This window comes from Lutra lutra, chromosome 3, assembly GCF_902655055.1.
Source record: "Lutra lutra chromosome 3, mLutLut1.2, whole genome shotgun sequence".
Taxonomy (NCBI): Eukaryota; Metazoa; Chordata; class Mammalia; order Carnivora; family Mustelidae; genus Lutra; species Lutra lutra.
The window spans coordinates 83,578,713-83,600,678 of NC_062280.1; the positions used below are offsets into that span (position 1 = coordinate 83,578,713).

Below are 21,966 nucleotides of genomic sequence, written 5' to 3' on the forward strand. Positions count from 1 at the left end.
TAATTTTAAGACCCTTGAAAAGTTTCTTAAAGTGACAAAAGGGTAGTTTTGGGAAAGCACTTCAGGCCATGGTTCTCAAACTTTTGAAACCCATGTATATCCTCTTCTGCTATTTATGGAAATCTTCTCTTTGCCTCTAAGATTCTGATAAGTTTATCACTTACATAAACTCATTATTCAAGATTTAGTCAAGATTTATTTTTATAGTTTATATTATAAAAACAGTAGTTTTTCCTCTTTTCTTAATTTAACATAAACAACTACATATCTACAACATTTTTCCTTCATCTTCCCTGGAAATTCCATTATTACCTTGTTTATATGGCTTGGTTTAAGCCTAATAGACATAGGTTAAAACAAAAAAGTTAGAGTGGTATGAAAGTTACCTCCATCTCACTAACACTCAGAATCAGGAATAGATCTTACACTTAGGACAGAATTTAAGTTTTTTTTTCACAGTTTTGGCAGCAACAATAATATAATTCAAAAAGTGGTGTGTGTGTGTGTATGTGTATGTTCTGAGGAGATGTACCACAATTCTACCAACATTTTCATTTTCCTACTTCCTTTCAATATGTAAATTAGTCTGAGAATTGGCTTTTGGTGAATTGAGTTTAGTGGCTTGATTTACTTCTTTGCATTGGCTTCTTCTGCCCATTTGGAATTCAAATTAGATGTCACGTCCTGGAAGACACTACACTATAAACCACAGGTAATCTCTCAGACTTTAAGTCACTGATACCTCCTGTCATCCATCTGTATGTTATCATTTATTTGTTTGTTCACTGGCTATCTCTTCCCAACGGAATGTAAACTCCCTCACAGCATGGACGAGTCTCTCTAGGTCCTTCCTATATTCCCAGTTCCTGGTAGTGCCTGGCCTGGAGTAGGCGCTTAAGTGCTTCCTGAAGACTATGCATATTCTAATGAATCAACATAGTTTTATATTCTGATTTTTGCCATGAAGGCTTATAAAGACTTTTTAGCAATATATGCATCTAAAATGAAAGAGAGGTTTTTAAAAGAAGCCAATAGAAGCCAATGAGTATTAAAGTTGACAAAATATACAAAAGATGTTTTGCTCTAGATCTGTCCCTGAGGATCTCATAATCTCTGAGTGATGATTTCTGTGTAGAAAGTACGATAGGGCTTCTAAGAAAATTAACAGACTGACTTTGTGCTTTATTTGTAAAGTGTGTCAGTTTTATTTATGAAGTAGTTTATATATACATTTAATTGGATTAATAAAGAAACCATTAAATGAATCCAACAATATAAAAATTAAACTTATATTTCAATAGGATGCTAATTAATGCAATAGACCTTTTTCTTCATTTGCTTTGCTGACATTCTTGTCAACCTAAGAATACACTCACTACTTAATGCAGTATTAAATGTATATTTTAAAAGTATTGTCGAAACATCATGAAGGCTATCAGATTATGACATCATGAAAACTGAAAAGTAGCTATTCTTCATAAATCTTTCCAAATAACATCAAACATTATAATTTCTTCTGAATTATGTCACATAAACTTGACTAATGGTAAAATAATAAGTTGATTTTTGAGTCATATAATATCATGAGTAAATTCTATTAAAACATTTAAAATGACATCACACATTGATCTTGTACCCAGTGGAGTTCCTTGGATGTGTAGTAGGATAGAACGAATACCAGATGAACTGCTGATTTATCAAGGTAAGACTATGTAAATCAGGTAAAATACCAATATTTCATACATTATATAATTCTAAGCCATCATTTATACTTTTTATGCTATGGTTATCATCTTAGTCCTTGAAATATTTAAAGTTAATTAAGAAGTCTATTCGATTCCAACATTTGCAAGTGAACGCCTCATGTTCTCCAGCTGGGAACAAATCTCACATAAAACCTACCTCTATACTTAAATTTCAAAATAACTATGTATACACCACAACAGATATGATTGGATTAAAAAAATAACATCAGCATTAGCATTTTGGAGAGTAATGTCTGAGTGGCTACAACATTATTATCATTTGATTGGGTAATAAATGGATATACTCATAATCTTTCCATCAGTATTAATTAAATTATGCTGTTAGAGCAACCCTCAATCACATTTCTCCTTTCCAATTATCTTTCACCCTCCTATCAATTATTCAAACAGCTCCTTCACAGTACTTAGCCAGCCCTCCCATCCAACCTCCCCATCTGTTTCACCTTTCACCTATTTATTCAAGCTATATGCATTTTTATTTATGAGCACACTTACCTTGCAGTTACATCTTTTTTCATTTTTTAAAAAACTTCCCCTTAGATTATCCCTATATTCATTCTGGTTCTTATTGTCATTTGGTTCTTATCTTCATTGTATAGCCACTTCTTCTAAAACATACTTCTCATATGCATCCAATGTAAGGCTCTATCAGGTTCTACTATCAGGCTCTACTTACCCCAAACTACCCTTAGCACATTTACATTTGTTTCATATAGTTGTGTTAGGGTACCATAAGCACATCTTTCCTGCCCTGATTACTGAAGCTCTCCAGTTCCCAATGTCTTTGCCCTGTTAGGGCAGAAAAGTGTAAACGTTCACAACCTATACATGAGGGATCGTATTTACATCGGAAGGTTACATTTTTTCACGAACTTGGAAGGTATGGGAATAGGTTCCTCAGAAGGAGGCCAGTTCTTAAAGTCAAGGTAACAGGCATCTTGGCCTATGCCCATCTATGGTTAGGGGAATTATTTATATCCATTTCTAGCTGCCAATGTTAAGCAACTTATACATTCTAGTCACACAGAAGCCCTCAGAGAGCAAAATGTTGAGTATGGTAGACTGCAATTGGCCTGAAATACTTTGTAGCTCCTTTTATCAGGAAGTAGGATTTATTACCCTGCACTTTGAATCTAGTTTGGCCTTGCAACTTGCTCTGACCAGTGGAATGTGATAGATGCAGTACTCTTCAAGTGCTGAGTCTAAACCTTCCATCTTCCACCCTTGCTTCTTGGAATGTCACTGTCCCAAGAACAACCTGAACCGGGCCGCTTAAGAATGGGAGTCCAGGTGAGGAGAGACAAGCCCAGCTAGTCCAGTCAAAACAGCTAAGGGCTAAGACATGGGAGTCCAGTCAACACCATGTGGACCAGGGATGAGCTGGCCCAGCTGAATCCAACCTACACTGCCAACCCAAAAAATCATGACTATTTTTTCAGATAGCCAAAAATTATACAGAAAACAACCCGTAAGCCTAAAAATAGGGTTTTATGTAAATTAATTACTGTATTGAGCAGCTATGTAGCTCTACCCTTTATTAGCTTGTGACCTTGGGCAAGTTTTAAAATTTCTTTCCTTTATAAAACAGATATTATAGCCCTATAGAATTGTTCTGTGGATACAAGTTAAAAGTCTTAAACCAGGGGCGCCTGGGTGGCTCAGTGGGTTAAACCCTCTGCCTTCAGTTCAGGTCATGATCCCAGGGTCCTAGGATCGAGCCCTGCATCGGGCTCTCTGCTCAGCAGGGAGTCTGCCTCCCCCTCTCTCTCTGCCTGCCTCTCTGCCTACTTGTGATCTCTGTCTGTCAAATAAATAAATGAAATCTTAAAAAAAAAAAAGTCTTAAACCAGTGGCCAGCACACAGTGAGTAGCTAAATCATTATTTATGCATAGCTATTAAAATCATGTTATGGAAAACTTAATAGCACTGTAAAAGATCCATGATATTGTCAGGTGAAAAAAACATACTACATATCTTCATTTACAAAAATGCTGCTACAGGGACGCCTGGGTGGCTCAGTTGGTTAAGCAGCTGCCTTCGGCTCAGGTCATGATCCCGGCATCCTGGGATTGAGTCCCACATCGGGCTCCTTGCTTGGCGGGGAGCCTGCTTCTCCCTCTGCCTCTGCCTGCCATTCTGTCTGCCTGTGCTCGCTCGCTCTCCTCTCTCTCTGACAAATAAATAAAATCTTTAAAAAAAAAATGCTGCTACATATGTAGATGTGGAGTAGAACAGCACTGCCCTCTCACTGGTTGTCTCTAGCTAGCAGGAATATGAATGATTTTTATTTTCTTCATTGCTTTTCTGTATTTTCAGAATTTTCCATAGCAAAAATGTATTGACTTTTCAATCAGGAAAAATATAATTTTCAAAAAACTAAATATTATATCCATAGATCAGCCAATTAATGTTTTCCTAATCTTTAAAAGCATTAGGGAAACTTTTTTTGGGAAAAGTCACAAGCTTTGTGCCTAGTATATGCTATTATTTTTCTTTCTGTTTAGCCAAGTAGAGAAAAATATACAAAATCCTACATTAACCTGGATGTTTTAATACTAGAAAAAAAAATTAAGATTATCCCTTTGATTGGTTCTAAAATGCTTCAAGTATCACTCTTAATTTTCTGCTTGGAATATATCTCCCATCCCTACATTCTTGTTCATTAAAACAACTTCTATTTCTCTTGGTTTAAGTGTCACTTCCTCAGAGAGGCCTTCCCAGGTTTCTCCAACCATTAGTTGGTTTTCCAAGTCTAAACTGGGTACCCCTTACAATTCCTCCTTATAATGTCCAGAATTTCACATATATTACTACGCATAACTAAGCTTTATTTTTACCCTTGCCATTCTGCATGACTGCAAAGAAAGAGCAATTGGGAGAAGTTAAAGCTTCCCCTTTTGCCTTTAAAAATATTTAAGAGCACCTGGGTAGCTCAGTTCTTGATTTTGGCTCAGCTCATGATCTCAGGGTTGTGAGATCGAGCCTGGCATTGGGTTCTGCACTGGGTGTGGAACTTTCTTAAGTCTTCTCTCTCCCTTTCCCTCTGCCCCCCCATGCTCATGCAGTCTCTCTCTCTCTCTCTCTCTAAAATAAATAAAGAAAGAAAGATAAAAATATTTAAGGAAGTGGAAAGTGAGGGTCGTTATACATATATAAAAAATTCTTACTATACATTCTTTTATTTATTTGAGAGAGAGGGAGAGAGAGAGTGTATAAGTAGGGGGAGGGGCTAATGGATGGGGAAAGGCAGAGAATCTCAAGAAGAGATTGTGCAGATGCCAAAGTTGGGCTCATCTCATGAACCTGAGATCAGGACCTGAGCCAAAACCAAGTGTTGGAGCCTTAACTGGCTGAGCCACCCATGTGCCCCCATTTTACTTTCTTAAAAGCTTAAGTATACAATTACCAGCTCCCAAATATGTATTCTGTAAAAAAAAAAAAAAATTAGAGGACTGTTTAAAGTATAATAAGAAGTTATACCAGCACATCTATAAATTAACTGATAAACTCACTACACTGCTGAGGGAAAAATTATTTATGATTTCTTTCTGCATATTAGCCACCAGCAGAGTTTGCTATTTTCGTTTTTCTGTACTATAGTGAAATTTCTCTTAGCGAATACTTAGAAAAAATATTTGTCTGCATTTACATAATCTATTGTAGAGTAAACTAGAGGGTATTATGCCAAGTGAAGTAAGTCAGATAACAAAAGACAAATACTACCGGATTTCACTTACTTACGGGATCTAAAAAAAACAAATGAACAAACAAAATGAAACAAAAACAGACTCGTAGATATAGGAAACAAACCTTTTGTTACCAGAAGGGAGAGGGCTTAGAGGGTAGGCAAAATAATGAAGAAGATTAAGAGGTAAAGTCTTCCAGTTATAAAATAAATAAGTCATGAGTATGTAATGTACAGCATAGGGAATACAGTCAGTAATGTTGCAATAACTTCATATAGGGACAGGTGGTAACTAGATTTATCATAGGGATAATTTTGTAAGGTAGGAAAATATTTAATCACTATGATGTACACCTGAAAGTAATAGGATATTGTATATCAGTCATACTTCAATTTAAAATTAATTAAATCTATGGTAAAAAAAAGAATGAGACAATTATGAATTATGCCCCTTTGGGGTTGTATAACATATTTAAACAACTCATATTTATATACTTTTTTATATACAAGTGTTTAGCACTCTTCAATTCTTCTGGCAATAGATACCCAGTTACTACTTGGAGTAATCAGTTCTGTAGAGAGGTAATGGTGCCCCCTAGTAACCTTGAAAATCAGTTTACTCAAGGCGGAAATAAGAAGACTCCTCAGCCATTGTAGAAACCCACCCAAAGATACTGTCTCTAAATATGTACCAATATCTAGGAACGCTCAGGTCCAATCAATGCTTCCAACAAGTGTAATTAAATGTAAAAGATAACTATAGTCTAGTTGTTCAATAAGGTCTTTCAAGAAGGAAGAGGAGGAATATTATTTCTGTGTGGATTCTAAAAACAGGAGTCCAAAGCATATAATCCCTTGGTCCCATGAAATAAGTGAACTTTTACTGTGTTTATGTAGCTCACACATCAGGAACAAAATGAATGAGTAGTAATACCTGTAGATGTTTTGTGGTGTCATATGAAAAGTGTCTCAAGGAAACTCCACTTAGCATTGGACTGCTAACTGGAATGCTGAGGGAGGCAGAGGAAATGTAGTAGCCAAAGAAAACTTATGCACAAGTATTCAGGTTGCAAAGGAAGGCAGTTTCAGTATCATAAAACCAGGTATAGAGTGTCTTAGAGAACATGCTGAAGAAAAGCAAAACCTGTAGAAAATGAAGTCTCTAATTTAACAAACAGTTAAACAAAATACAAGACCAAGTTACAAACAAGAGGACTCTGGGCCAAATCCCACTTGCAGAAGTGTTTGGCATGTACACAGTTTGAGAATAATAGTAAAATTAGTTGACTATATTTAAATTAAAGGATTTCATATGAAAATTTGCATTTCCTGCTTTACCTGAGAAACTGGACAATGTGGTAATACTAGGTCAACATTCCTGCCTTTCAACAATTATCTGGAATGGAGCAGCAGCTGCTCCTTCAGAAAGGACTTGGCTCTCCAGTTCAGTGCAGTAGGTTCCTGCTTCATTCCCATCAGCCTGGCCTCTGTAGGCACTTGGGTTTCCAATCTCTGGAATAGAAAGGACCTTGAGATAAGGCTTGAAGGACTCACTGTAGCCTCTGACAAGAAGTACAGCTTTTTTTTTTTTTTTTTTTTAAACAACCACTTAACCTACACTTCATAGTTTCTTCACAGTGGTGGAGAATGAACTCAAAGTGGATCATCACGCATTAGTATGTGAAGGAGAGCTGGTAAGGCAGCTAAAACCATGAGCAAACAGTTAATTTTCTTGATGAAATTGAGATGACTGAAACCATGGTGATTTTTGAGTTGGAGGAGGTAGAGGTTACACAGAATTCTCACCCAACTTCAATCTTCTATCACCCCTTCTTTCATAGCCCCATCATCAGTAACACCACATTAGCATTATCTCAAGAACTCATCTTGGGATCAAAGAATTATGGAAGCAAATTGTACATTACCATTATTGAGTTGTAAAATGCCACCCCTCGACTTTTAACATTGTTTCCTTTCAGCAAATAGGAAAAAAAATCATAAGACTTTCAAAAGTGTACTTGAGACCTTATCACCCCTTACTCTATTTTCTCCTAGCCATCAAGGAGACATTGACAAGGTTCTTTCTCAGTCAGGGTAAAATAATCCTTGGGACAGTGTAGCTCATTTTGTTCTCTTTCCATAGCTAATGAACAACCTTCTGATTTTTGTTGGATTTCATAGGTGCTTTGATATCATCAAGTTCATAATTTGGATATTTGGTACAAGTATTTCAGTCAATGAGAGCAAATAAACAGATAAATGGCTTACGTTTGGCTTATAAATTAATTTCTTATAAATACGGGTGACCTGTATCAGACCCTAAAGTCCCATCACCCATGAAAGCAATGGCAAATAATTTTTTTCTTGATTTTCTTTATTTTTTAGAGTAATCTCTATGTCCAACATGAGGCTTGAACTCATGAGTTTGAGATCAAGAGTCGTGTATCTATTGACTGAGCCAGCCATGCACCCTCAACTTTTTCTTCTAATTGGAAGAGTAAGGACCACATGCTGGACCATAATTATGACACAGGATGCTCCTCCATCTTTGTGTATTTCCCGAGAGCCAGCCTACTTGTTCTTTTTTTTTGCTTTTGGTTTTAGGCCAAAGCAGGACAGGGGAATGTGAATAGGACGTGGTGTACATATGCTTGCACATTGCTGTTCCTCAGAAAGCCGCCAGGAGGGACAAAGCAGCAGCTAAGGAATATGGAACCAAGATTAAATAACTATGTCCCTATAATCCTGATATATTAAAGGCACTCCAGACATTAGGTTGAGTGTTTTCACTATTTACTGGGCATCAACTACAAGTGGAGCACAGTAATGGATACCAAGGAACTGAACATAAAGAGCATACACGACTGGGAGGTGGAGGGCAGGGAGTAAGGCAATTAGGGAAACAGGTAATTACAATACTGAATGACACTGGCTACAACAGGGCTAAAGGTGGAGTGCTAAAGGAGCACAAAGAGCAAGCTAATCTAGTTTTCAGGGATTAGAGAAAGGGAAACACAGGATACATTTAAAGATGCACTGAAGTTAGACAAAGAAAGGTTAGTAGGAGACCTCAAACTTCATCTCATCCATGCAAATGATCTTAGTTCCAAAAGAGTCATATTGAAGATTTTATGTTTCTGTCTGATAACAATTCCAATATTGGATATATATTTTTAAGCTGGTAAGCAAGCATAAAGGTCTCATTTTGTCAGGCCTTTTAACGTTGAAATGGGCTAAGTGATGAAGCATTAATGAATATTTTGTGCAGGAAGGTCTGGATGCCTGCCTCATGCCTGAAACAGAAAACAGTGACCTGACATCCAGATAAGCAGATACTGTTTTCTAGAAGAAATACTATCAAAGTACAACGATTCACTTCAATAAGAAAGTATTTTTAGATGTGAGTGCATTGAACAGAAGCTAAAAGGAGCAAGATATGGATGAGGGAGTTTTAGCCTGTAGATAAAGTAGTTCAAAACCATTTGGAAGTATATCCTTCAATAAAAGAAGTTGATAAGTGATGAAATAAGGTGACTACTATTCTAAAGCTATTCAAGACAGATGTATTAACAATATTAGCTGACTTCCTACCATCTTCTGGGAATAGCACTGAACATTTTACACATAAATATATTAACTTGTTTAATCCTTATCACAACCCTATAAATAAATATTATTATTTTTTCTTTTCTAGAATTAAGGATATGGAGGCAAGAGAAATTAAATTACTTTGTCTTTTCCTCTCTGGTAATTTATATCCCCCTTTCCTATTTTATTGTTTTTCTCCTTAGTGTTTACCCATTTTACATTTACCCTATTGTTATTTCCTCTACATTTTTAACATTTACCCTCTTGTGATTTCCTCTGACAAGAGCATAAGCTCTGTGAACACATGACCATATAAATCATCACAACAGAAAAAATTCCTTATAACTTTTTGCTTTAGGTTCAAGACTCCTTGAAAGCTGGCTGTCTTACAACTTTTAAAAAAATTTCTCATAGCATAAAGTATAGAACCTTACACATGCTGGAGTCAAAAATATTTTTTGAGTGAATGATGAGCATAATTAATCAGCAAGCATGTACTGAGTCCTTGTCATGCTTAGCACTGCACGTGTCACTGTCAGTTTGCAAAGTACAGAATACCATCGATGTTCTCAAAGAACTTAACACCTAGGAACAGAAATAGGTAGATGCATGAGGAATAACCAGGTACAAAATAAGGTCTCACATTTCATTATTTCCATTCTTCAACCTAATAATGTCTGAAAATGCTTACTGACCACTCCTCCCAAGACACCCTAGTAGTTTGCTGCATTAAACTTTCACGGAAATGCCAGGACTGTTCACAGTTTCATGCCTATGCACGTGTTGTTCCCTGGACTTAAGATTTCTTTCTGTATTCTTTTTTTTTTCTTTTTAAGATTTTATTTATTTCAGAGAGAGAGAGAGAGAGAGAGAGAGAGACAGCACAAGTAGGCAGAGGGAGAGGGAGCAGAGCAGGGAGTCTGAAGTGGGGCTCCATCCCAGAACCCTGAGATCTGATCTGACCAAAGGCAGGCAGATGCTCAACCAACTGAGCCATCAGAGTGCCCCTTCCTTCTGCATTCTTAAAGCAACCTTGTGCTCTTTAAACTCTAGGGTTAACTCCTCCATAAAGTCCCATCTAGACTCCTGCTCAGAGTTACTTATTCATTCCTCTCTCATTCTACAGTGCTATTTGCATGCCGACCACAATGTTTTATGCACACGCATTCCTTGTTTCATATAGCTTTGTTTTTGAGGTTGCCAAACACATTACCAGGTACATGGTATGCAAACAATGTGCTTTGGGTTGAATTATTTGTTTTTCCACCTTTCAAAATGCTAAAGAACTTTTTTACTCCCTTAAATATAATAATAAAATAGTAAAGTTCTTGTAAGTAATATGTTAAAACCACCCAGTAATATATATATGTGGCTAATTGTATGTGTGTATTCAACCAAAATCAAATGGAGGCTAAATAGAATCTACTTTTCTCTTATCCTATTTTCAGTATAATTTCTAAATTTGGGGACTGTCTGCAGTGCCTACAAGAATGCCTGGCACACAGAGAATAACTTTTTGAGTAAATGAAATGAATGCTTGCATACAAACTAAATGCCATGGCATAAACTAAATGTACTATAGGAACTCAGAGATGAGGTAACAATAGAACAGTGAACTAATGGTTAGGAAATGTGGAATCTGAAATTTTCTAGCTCTATATAATATTTTTATTAACATATAATATATTATTTGTTTCAGGGGTACAGGTCTGTGAATCATCAGTCTTACATAATTCACAGCACTCACCATAGCACATACCCTCCCCAATGTCCATAACCTAGCCATGCTATCCTTCCTATCCCTCTAGCAACCCTCAGTTTGTTTCCTGAGATTAAGAGTCTCTTATGGTTTGTCTCCCTCCTTGATCCCATTGTGTTTCATTTTTCCCTCCATTCCCCCCCCATGAACCCCCACCCTGCCTCTCAAATTCCTCATATCAGAGAGATCATAAAATAATTGTCTTCCTCTGATTGACTTATTTCACTTAGCCTAATACCCTCTAGTTCCATCCATGTTGTTGCAAATGGTAAGATTTCATGGTGTTTTTTGATAGCTGCATAGTATTACATCATATACGTGTGTGTGCATGTGCGTGTGTATACAACATCTTTATCCTTTCATTTGTTGATGGACATCTAGGTTCTTCCATAGTTTGGCTATTATGGACATTGCTGCTATAAACATCTGGGTGCACATGTCCCTTCAGATCACTACATCTGTATCTTTAGGGTAAGTACCCAGTAGTGCAATTGCTGGGTTGTAGGGGTGGCTCTATTTTCAACTTTTTGAGGAACCTCCATATTGTTTTCCAGAGTGGCTGCACTGGTTTCTAGCTCTATATAACTTAACCTTAACTTTAATTTTTCAATTTGTAAAATTAATGACTTGGACTAGATCAGTATTTTTCTTTTTCTTTTTCTTAAAGATTTTATTTATTTATTTTACAGAGATCACAAGTAGTCAGCAAGGCAGGCAGAGGTGGGGGGGAAGCAGGCTCCCTGCTGAGCAGAGAGCCCGATGCGGGGCTCGATCCCAGGACCCTGAGATCATGACCTGAGCCGAAGGCAGAGGCTTAACCACTGAGCCATCCAGGTGCCCCAGATCAGTATTTTTCAAATTATTTTAGGTGTAGGTCTCTTTTATCTAATGAAATCTAAATGGAATCTGTAATATATAAAACAGAAAAAATAGACTTACTGGTAATAATTATTCATTGTGTAAGACCAAATCATAACACTACTTATTAAAATCCATCAATAAAAATAAGGCACTATTTTGATTAGTAAAAAGTATGAAGTCAAGACATATGGGTGAGAGTTGCAATTTTAAATAATCTTCAAAAGAGTCATTTATGTATTTGTTTTGGCTTTCTAATATGGAAACAATTCTGGTTACCACAGAAAAGCAATTGCCAAAGGCAACTTTTTTTTTTTTAATAGTGAATTTGGCTTTAGCAACATAAAGATCTCTGCAATTAAAATGGTTCTAGAAGCTGGTGAGAGTCAAGATGGTGGAGGAGTAGCAGACTGAGAAGACATCTGGTCGCAGCAGTTCAGCTAGATAGTTATCAAACCATTCCGAACACCTACAAACCCAACAGGAGATTGAAGAGAAGAAGAGCAGCAATTCTAGAAACAGAATATTGACCACTTTCTGAAAGGTAGGGCGTGCAGAGAAGTGAATCCAAAGCAATGGGAATATAGACCGTGGGGAGAGGGGTCGGCTGCCAGCAAGTGGTGGAGCAACAGACTACAAAATCAGAACTTTAACAAGTCTGCTCCACTGAGGGATATCGCTCCGAAGGCTAAGCAGGGGTGGAACCCTCATGGGGACAGTATGGTCTCAGGTCCTGCAGGGTTACAGAAGGATCAGGGGTGTCTGAGTGTGGCAGAGCTCGCAGGTATCAGAGTGGGGAAGCCAACTACAGAGACTGAGCCGAGGAGTGAACTCTCAGCTTGGGGTTACTTTGAACTGTGATCCACGGCAGAGTCACACCACTGCTCTTTGAGCAGGGACCTCACAAGTGGCAGATCTGGGGAGACCCCCCTTTCTCCACTGGAAGAGCAGCGCAGCAGGAATCTGCTGGGTTTGGAGACTTCAAAAGCAGCTGTGTGCCAGAGGCAGAAACACTCAGTCACAGGCTGGGTGAGCTTGGAGCACGGCCAGAAACCAGGGAGATGGGAGTGACTGACGGCTTTTCTCCCAGGTCGCACAGAGGAGTAGGGCCCCGAGCTCTCGGCTCCTCCGGGCCAGAAATTGGGAGGCTGCCATTTTCATTTCCATCCTCCATAGCTCTATGGAAAGCATTCAGGGAACAAAAGCTCCTGAGAACGAACCCAAGCAGATTACTTAGCCTGGCCCCTGGCAAGAGTGGCACAATTCTGCCTCGGGCAAAGACATTTGAGAATCACTACACTAGGCCCCTCTTCCAGAAGATCAGCAAGAATATTCAGCCAAGACCAAGTTCACTGATCAAGGAGAACAGCAGAATTCCAGAGGAGGGGAAAGCAAAGTATGGAATTCATGGCTTTCTCCCCATGATTCTTTAGTCTTGCAAGGTTAATTAAATTTCTTTAATTTTATTTTTTTCTTATTCTAGTTTTTTAAGCTTTTCCTCATTCCTCTTTTAATGTTTTTTTAAACTAGTTTATCTTAACAATACCTTTCTAAAAAAAATCTTTTTAAACCTTCATTAGTATAGTCATATTTTATCCTTCATTGTATCTAACTTAATTTTTATATATATATATAGGGTTTTTTCTTCTAAAAAATTTTGGGATACAATTTCTTCTAATAGATCAAAATATACCCTAAATCAAGCACAGGGCTTTGTTCCAGTCTCCAGCCTGAGCAAATTCTCTCCACTTTCTTTTTCTTTCATTTTCCAACCAACTTATCAATTCCTTTTTTAGAAATTAAAAAAAATTCTCATCTTTATAGTTATATTCCATCCCTTCATTGTGTTTACCCTTATTTTTGTATATATATAAGTTTTTCTTTCTTTAAAATTTTGGGAGGTAGTTTCTTCTAAGAGACCAAAATACACCGAAAATTAAGTGGGTGGGTGGGTGGCTCTGTTCTATTCACCAGTCTACTATGTGTGTGTATGTGTGTGTGTGTATCTTAAATTGGTTTTAATTTTTTTTTACCCCCTTTCTTCTCCCCCCAGTTTGGGAATCTCTTGTGATTTGGTTAGCATACATTTTTCTGGGGTCTTTGCTAGCCTTATAGTATTTTATTCTTTCATTCATATATTCTTATCTGGATAAAATGATAGGGCACTCAAACTACCACAAAAAAAAAAAAATGAACAAGAGGCAGTACTGAAGGCTAGGGACCTAATCAATATGGACATTGGTAGTATGTCTGATCTAGAGTTCAGAATGACGATTCTCAAGGTGCTAGCTGGGCTCGAAAAATGCATGGAAGATATCAGAGAAACCCTGTATGGAAAAGTAAAATCCCTTTCTGGAGAAATAAAAGGACTACAATCTAACCAAGATGAAATCAAAAGAGGTATTAATGAGGTGCAATCAAGAATGGAGGCTCTTACTGCAAAGATAAATGAAGCAGAAGAAAGAATTAGTGATATAGAAGATCAAATGATGGAGAATAAAGCAGCTGAGCAAAAGAGAGACAAACAACTACTGGACCATGAGGGGAGAATTCGAGAGATAAGTGATACCATAAAACGAAACAATATTAGAATAATTGCGATTCCAGAAGGAGAAGAAAGGGGGGAGGTAGAAGGTATATTGGAGTGAATTATAGTAGAGAATTTCCCTAATATGGCAAAGGGAATAAACATCAAAGTCCAGGAGGCACAGAGAACCACCTCAAAATCAATAAAAATAGGTTCACACCCTATCATCTAATAGTAAAATTTACAAGTCTTAGTGACAAAGAGAAAATCCTGAGAGTAGCTTGGGACTAGAAGTCCGTAACACACAATGGTAAAATTATTAGATCGACAGCAGACTTATCCACAGAGACCTGGCAGGCCAGAAAGAACTGGCATGGCATGATATATTCAGAGGACTAAGTGAGAAAAATATGCAGGCAAGAATACTATATCCAGCTAGGCTATCATTGAAAATAGAAGGAGAGATAAAAAAATTCCAGGACAAACAAAAACTAAAAGAATTCATAGACACCAAACCAGCTCCACAGGAAATATTGAAAGTGGTCCTCTAAACAAAGAGAGAGCCTAAAAGTAGCAGACCAGAAAGGAACAGAGACAATATACATTAACAGTCACCTTACAGGCAATACAATGGCACTAAATTCATATCTTTCAATAGTTACCCTGAATGTAAATGGGCTAAATGCCTCAATCAAAAGACACAGGGTATCAGAATGGATAAAAAAACAAAACCCATCAATATGCTATCTACAAGAAACTCATTTTAGACCCAAAGATGCCTCCAGATGTAAAGTGAGGGGGTGGAAAACAACTTACCATGCTAATGGACATCAGAAGAAAGCTGGGGTGGCAATCCTTATATCAGATCAATTAGATTTTAAGCCAAAGACTATAATAAGAGATGAGGAAGGACACTATATCATACTCAAAGGGTCTGTCCAACAAGAAGATCTAATAATTTTAAATATCTATGCCCCTAACATGGGAGCAGCCAACTATATAAACCAATTAATAACAAAATCAAGGAAACACGTTGACACTAATAGAATAATAGTAGGGCAATTTAATACGCCCCTCACTGAAATGGACAGATCATCCAAGCAAAAGATCAACAAGGAAATAAAGGCCTTAAATGACACACTGGACCAGATGGACATCACAGATATACTGAGAACATTTCATCCCCAAACAGCAGAACACACATTCTTCTCTAGTGCATGTGGAACATTCTCCAGAATAGATCACATCCTGGGTAACAAATCAGGTCTCAACTGGTACCAAAAGATTGGGATCATTCCCTGCATATTTTCAGACCACAATGCTCTGAAGCTAGAACTCAATCACAAGAGGAAAACTGGAAAGAACTCAAATACATGGAGGCTAAAGGGCATCCTACTAAAGAATGAATGGTTCAACCAGGACATTAATGAAGAATTGAAAAAATTCCTGGAAACAAATGAAAATGAAAACACAACTGTTCAAAATCTGTGGGATACAGCAAAGGCAGTCCTGAGAGGAAAGTATATAGCGATACAAGCCTTTCTCAAGAAACAAGAAAGGTCTGAAGTACACAACCTCACCCTATACCTAAAGGAGCCAGAGAAAGAACAGCAAAGAAAGTCTAAACCCAGCAGGAGAAGAGAAATAATAAAGATCAAGCAGAAATCAATTAAATAGAAACAAAAAACAAAACAAAACAACAACAACAACAACACAACCAGTAGAACAAATCAATGAAACTAGAAGCTGGTTCATTGAAAGAATTAATAAGATTGATAAACCCCTGGCCAGATTTACCGAAAAGAAAAGAGAAAGGACCCAAATTAATAAAATCATGAATGAAGAGGAAAGATCACAACCAAAAGCAAAGAAATACAATTACAAGAACATATCATGAGGAACTATATGCCAGCAAATTTGACAATCTGGAAGAAATGGATGCATTCCTAGAGACGTATAAACCTCCAAAACTGAACCAAGGAAAAACAGAAAACCTGAACAGACCTATAACAAGTAAGGAGATTCAAGGAGTCATCAAAAATCTCTCAACAAACAAGAGCCCAGGGCCAAACGGCTTCCCAGGGGAATACTACCAAACATTTAAAGAGAATTAATACATATTCTTCTGAAACTGTTCCAAAAAATAGAAAAGGAAGGAAAACTTCCAAACTCATTTTATGAAGCTAGCATCACCTTGATCCCAAAACCAGACAAAGACCTCATCAAAAAAGAATTACAGACCAATATCCTTGATGAACACAGATGCGAAAATTCTCACCAAAATACTAGCCAATAGGATTCAACAGTACATTAAAAGGATTATTCACCACGACCACATGGGATTTATTCCAGGGCTGCAAGGTTGGTTCAACAACTGCAAATCAATGAATCTGATAGAATACATTAATAAAAGAAAGAACAAGAACCATATGATACTCTCAATAGATGCCAAAAAAGCATTTGACAAAGTACAGCATCCTTTCTTGATCAAAACTCTTCAAAGTGTAGAGATAGAGCACATACCTCAATATCATCAAAGCCATCTATGAAAAACCCACTTCAAATATCATTCTCAATGGAGAAAAACTGAGAGCTTTTCCACGAAGGTCAGGAACACGACAGGGATGTCCATTATCACCACTACTATTCAACATAATACCAGAAATCCTTGCCTCAGCAATCAGACAACAAAAAGAAATTAAAGGCATCCAAATCGGCAAAGAAGTCAAACTATCACGCAGATGATATGATACTATATGTGGAAAACCCAAAAGACTCCACTCCAAATCTGCTAGAACTTGTACAGGAATTGAGTAAAGTATCAGGATATAAAATCAATGCAAATAAATCAGTTGCATTTGTATACACCAACAACAAGAGAGAAGAAAGAGAAATTAAGGAGTCGATCCCATTTACAATTCTGCCCAAAAGCATAAGATACCTAGGAATAAACCTAACCAAAGAGGCAAAGAATCTGTACTCAGAAAACTATAAAGTACTCATGAAAGAACCTGAAGAAGACACAAAGAAATGGAAAAATGTTCCATGCTCATGAACTGGAAGAACAAATATTGTGAAAATGTTTTTGCTACCTAAAGCAATCTGCATGTTTACTGCAATTCCTATCAAAACACCATCAATTTTTTTCAAAGAAATGGAACAAATAATCCTAAAATTTATATGGAACCAGAAAAGACCCTGAATAGCCAGAGGAATGTTGAAAAAGAAAGCCAACGTTGGTGGAATCACAATTCCCGATTTCAAGCTCTATTACAAAGCTGTCATCATCAAGGCAGTATGGTATTGGCACAAAGACAGACACATAGATCAATGGAACAGAATGGAGAGCCCAGAAATAGACCCTCAACTCTATGGTCAACTGATCTTTGACAAAGCAGGAAAGAATATCCAATGGAAAATAGTCTCTTCAACAAATAGTGTTTGGAAATTGGACAGCCACATGCAGAAAAATGAAACTGGACCATTTCCTTACACCACACACGAAAACAGACTCAAAATGGGTGAAAGACCTCAATAGGAGACAGGAATCCATCAAAATCCTTGAGGACAACACAGACAGCAACCTCTTGGACCTCAGCCGCAGCAACTTCTTCCTAGAAACATCGCCAAAGGCAAGGGAAGCAAGGGCAAAAATGAATTATTGGGACTTCATCAAGATCAAAAGCTTTTGTATGGCAAAGGAAACAGTCAACAAAACCAAAAAACAACCGACAGAATGGGAGATGATATTCACAAATGCCATATCAGATAAAGGGCTAGTATCCAAAATCTATAAAGAACTTAGCAAACTCAACACCCACAGAACAAAGAATCCAGTCAAGAAATGGGCAGAGGACATGAACAGACATTTCTGCAAAGAAGACATCCAGATGGCCAACAGACATAAAAAAGTGCTCCACATCCCTCGGCATCAGGGAAATACAAATCAAAACCACAATGAGATACCACCTCACACCAGTCAGAATGGCTAAAATTAACAAGTCAGGAAATGACAGATGCTGGTGAGGATGCCGAGAAATGGGAACCCTCCTACACTGTTGGTGGGAATGCAAGCTGATGCAGCCATTTTGGAAAACAGCATGGAGGTTCCTCAAAATGTTGAAAATAGAGCTATCCTATGACCCAGCAATCACACTACTGGGTATTTACCCTAAAGATACAAATGCAGTGATCCGAAGGGGCACGTGTACCAAATGTTTATAGCAGCAACATCCACAATAGCCAAACTATGGAAAGAACCTAGATGTCCATGAACAGATGAATGGATAAAGAAGATGTGGTATATCTATATACAATGGAATACCATGCAGCCATCAAAAGAAATGAAATCTTGCCATTTGCAATGACGTGGATGGAACTAGAGGGTATTATGGTGAGTGAAATAAGTCAATCAGAGAAGACAATTATCATACGATCTCCCTGATATGAGGAAACTGAGAGGCAAAGTTGGGGGTTTGGAGGGTAGGGTAGGAAAAATGAAACAAGATGGGATTGGAGGGAGACAAACCATAAGAGACTCTTAATCTCACAAAACAAACTGAGGGTTGCTGTGGAGAGGGGGATATAGAGAGGGTGGTTGGGTTATGGACATTGGGGAGGGTATGTGCTATGGTGAGTGCTGTGAAGTGTGTAAGCCTGACAATTCACAGACCCGTACCTCTGGGCAAATAATACATTATATGTTAATAAAAAAAAATAAAAAAAATAACATGGTCTAGAAGCTTGAAGGAAGGAATAGTAAATAAAATCTTGTTTCCAAGACTGAATGAGTGTGTCTAATCATTACTCATGTTTGTGGGCATAAGTGTGAAATATGGGCAAGAAACACTCAAAACTAAAATTAAGCAAGGAAACTTCCTTTAATACAATATTATCATGTTAATTTGCCATTGCAAAACAGTTACGGAGTGATACATGTCTGTATTTATTCAATGAGGCATACATGCTGCAGCAATGCTCTTGCTTATATAACCTGATTTGGATATATCATAATGAACTCAAGTTTTTAAAAAGCCCAGCTAAAAAGCTTAAAAATATAAATGCATACTCATAAGAAGTTCAAATATGTATATGAATACTGGTAGCAAAGCTTTAGTCAGCAGTCCATAAAAATATAAACTAGTAGAATGGTTTGCTTTTGTTTCATGATGTGTTTATATGTTTTTTTCATGATGTGTTTACAACTTGGTATAACACACTTTGAAAGCACATGTTACTTTTATTATAGTGTTAATATATTTTTAAAATTCAAATTTGTGTCCAACATTTAGAAGACCTTGAATAATCTCTTCTGAGCTGGATGTTCTTCTGGTCCATTCAATTCTATCATTTCTACCTTAGCTAGAAAAGCGAGGGAGACTTCATAAAGATGACTTCAATTTTTTCAACTCAATCTCATATATGTTTACTGAGATAAGATACTCATAGAACAGGAAAAAGCCTGATTAGATTGAAGTGAATTGTGTTAGAAAGTATCATGAATGTAGCTTTAAAAAATACGCCCATCTTCTTTTTATAGGGTGAATCTCTATGTACATAAGCTCAAAAAAGTTTTGGTATCATAAATCCATGACATTCTAACATAAGCATTCCTGGTCTATAGGTATCTTAACTTATAAATGCAATCTCATTCTTATGTAGTCATTTGCTGACAATGACATCTGTCAGATGGAGAATAACTTGTCAGTGATTTTGCCACTATTTACTTGAGGAACATATTCTTTTTTTTTAAGATTTTATTTATTTATTTGACAGAGAGAAATCACAAGTAGGCAGAGAGGCAGGCAGAGAGAGAGGAGGAAGCAGGCTCCCTGCTGAGCAGAAAGCCCGATGTGGGGCTTGAACCCAGGACCTGGGATCATGACCTGAGCCGAAGGCAGCGGCTTAACCCACTGAGCCACCCAGGTGCCCCATTGAGGAACATATTCTAATTTGACCTACAGAAGAAACTCTCATAACTGACCTTCACTTAAAAAAATCAATTAATCAAAATAGCATTTCTATTTGAAAACAGACAAATGTTTATCTCTGCTCTTAACATTTGAGTTGTATGCTTTCCAATATTAGTTGTGTTGTTTCCAAAGCTAAGTCAATAACACTTGCTGGTGTAACTTAGGAATTTATTAAAATATTTTGTAAACTAATGAAATGTAAGTATAAAAAGAGAATGACTGTTTCTGTGAAAATTAAGTTGAAAGCATAATGTTTAATACAGCCTCCTAAAAATGAGGTCAGATAGGATGGGAGAGTGGAGAATCTTGGGGGGGGACCCTAAAAATCTTGAATAATTCTGTAGTCAGATTACCTTGCAAGTGTCTTTGAATTCTTGTTCCTCTCCCAAGTTAAAAAAAACAGAAACCAAACCAAACCACATTAGTATAAAGATACTGCTGTACTCCAACAAGTAAACTCATAGGAAAGCTTTTGATCTAAAAAGATTACTGACTACTCTTAACTACAGAGAACCAACTGATGGTTACCAGAGGGGAGGTTAGGGGAGGGGATAGGCTAAACAGGTGATGGGGATTAATGGCTGCACTTGTTCCGGTGAGTACCACATGTTGTATATATATGTTGAATCATCAAACTGTATACCTGAAGCTAATATTACACTCCAAATTAACTAACTAGAATTTAAATAAAAAAGTAAAAAAATAAAGATTATTGATTGAATGTATATTTATAGATAACAGATTGAAGTGTTTAATTGTAAGCATTTTTATTTTTCTTTTTTATTGTTTTAGATTTTATTTATTTATTTGAAAGAGAGAGAGAGAATGAGAGAGAGAGAGAGAATGAGGGGGAGGGTCAGAGGGAGAAGCAGACTCCCCACTAAGCAGGGAGACCAACTCGGGACTCAATCCCAGGACTCCAGGATCATGACCTGAGCTGAAGGCAGTCGCTTAACCAACTGAGCCACCCAGGCACCCCGACTGTAAGTATTTTTTTTTTTTTAGATTTTTATTTATTTATTTGACAGAGATCACAAGCAGGCAGAGAGGCAGGCAGAGAAAGAGGAGGAAGCAGGCTCCCCGCGGAGCAGAGAGCCTGATGCGGGGCTCGATCCCAGAACCCTGGGATCATGACCTGAGCTGAAGGCAGAGGCTTTAACCCACTGAGCCACCCAGGCGCCCCACCCAACTGTAAGTATTTTTTAATGATTCTCTGCTTTAACACATCTTTTCAATTAATAAATCAACTGCAGGTTCAGATTGTGATGGGTAAGAGTCCTTCTCTATTACTATTACAAAAGCAGTAATTGTTGCAGAGTATAAATTCATGTTGAAATGATGAAGTTGTTTGGGATTGAAGGTCTATTTTCTTTTGACTCTCATTATTTTAGAAACATACTGATAAAGAAGTTATTATATAATTATTTAATGAAGGTGAGAAATAAACTTTGGAAACAGATATACCCAACAATATCTTAAAATAACATCAAAAATGACAGAATTACAATCAGAAAGTAATCCATCCATAGTCAACATACATTTCTCAGAAACTGATAAATCAATAGGCAAGAAATTAATAAAGATATAAATGATTAGAACTACATAAAATGCTCAATCTAATGTAAATATACAGAGGATTATACAAATCAGTAAGAATTATAAATGAACATTTTAAAAAAGAGCACATGAGAAAAATTAGCACAACATGGTGGTTGAGAACATGGATTCGGGACCCAGACTGGTGGAATTAAAATTTCAGCTCTATTACTTGTGTAGACTTAGAGTATGTTACATTTCTGCCCTCAGTCCC

The 21,966-nt window shown here is 37.1% G+C and overlaps 1 protein-coding gene across 1 annotated transcript in view; it reads right to left on the bottom strand.

The window, feature by feature from the left end:
* MBD5 (methyl-CpG binding domain protein 5) overlaps positions 1 to 21,966 on the bottom strand; it is a 149,529-nt gene that overhangs the window by 67,117 nt on the left and 60,446 nt on the right. Inside the window, 1 exon segment of the mRNA XM_047722408.1 lies at positions 6,791 to 6,964. The gene's annotated coding sequence lies outside the window, so the exon portion shown is untranslated.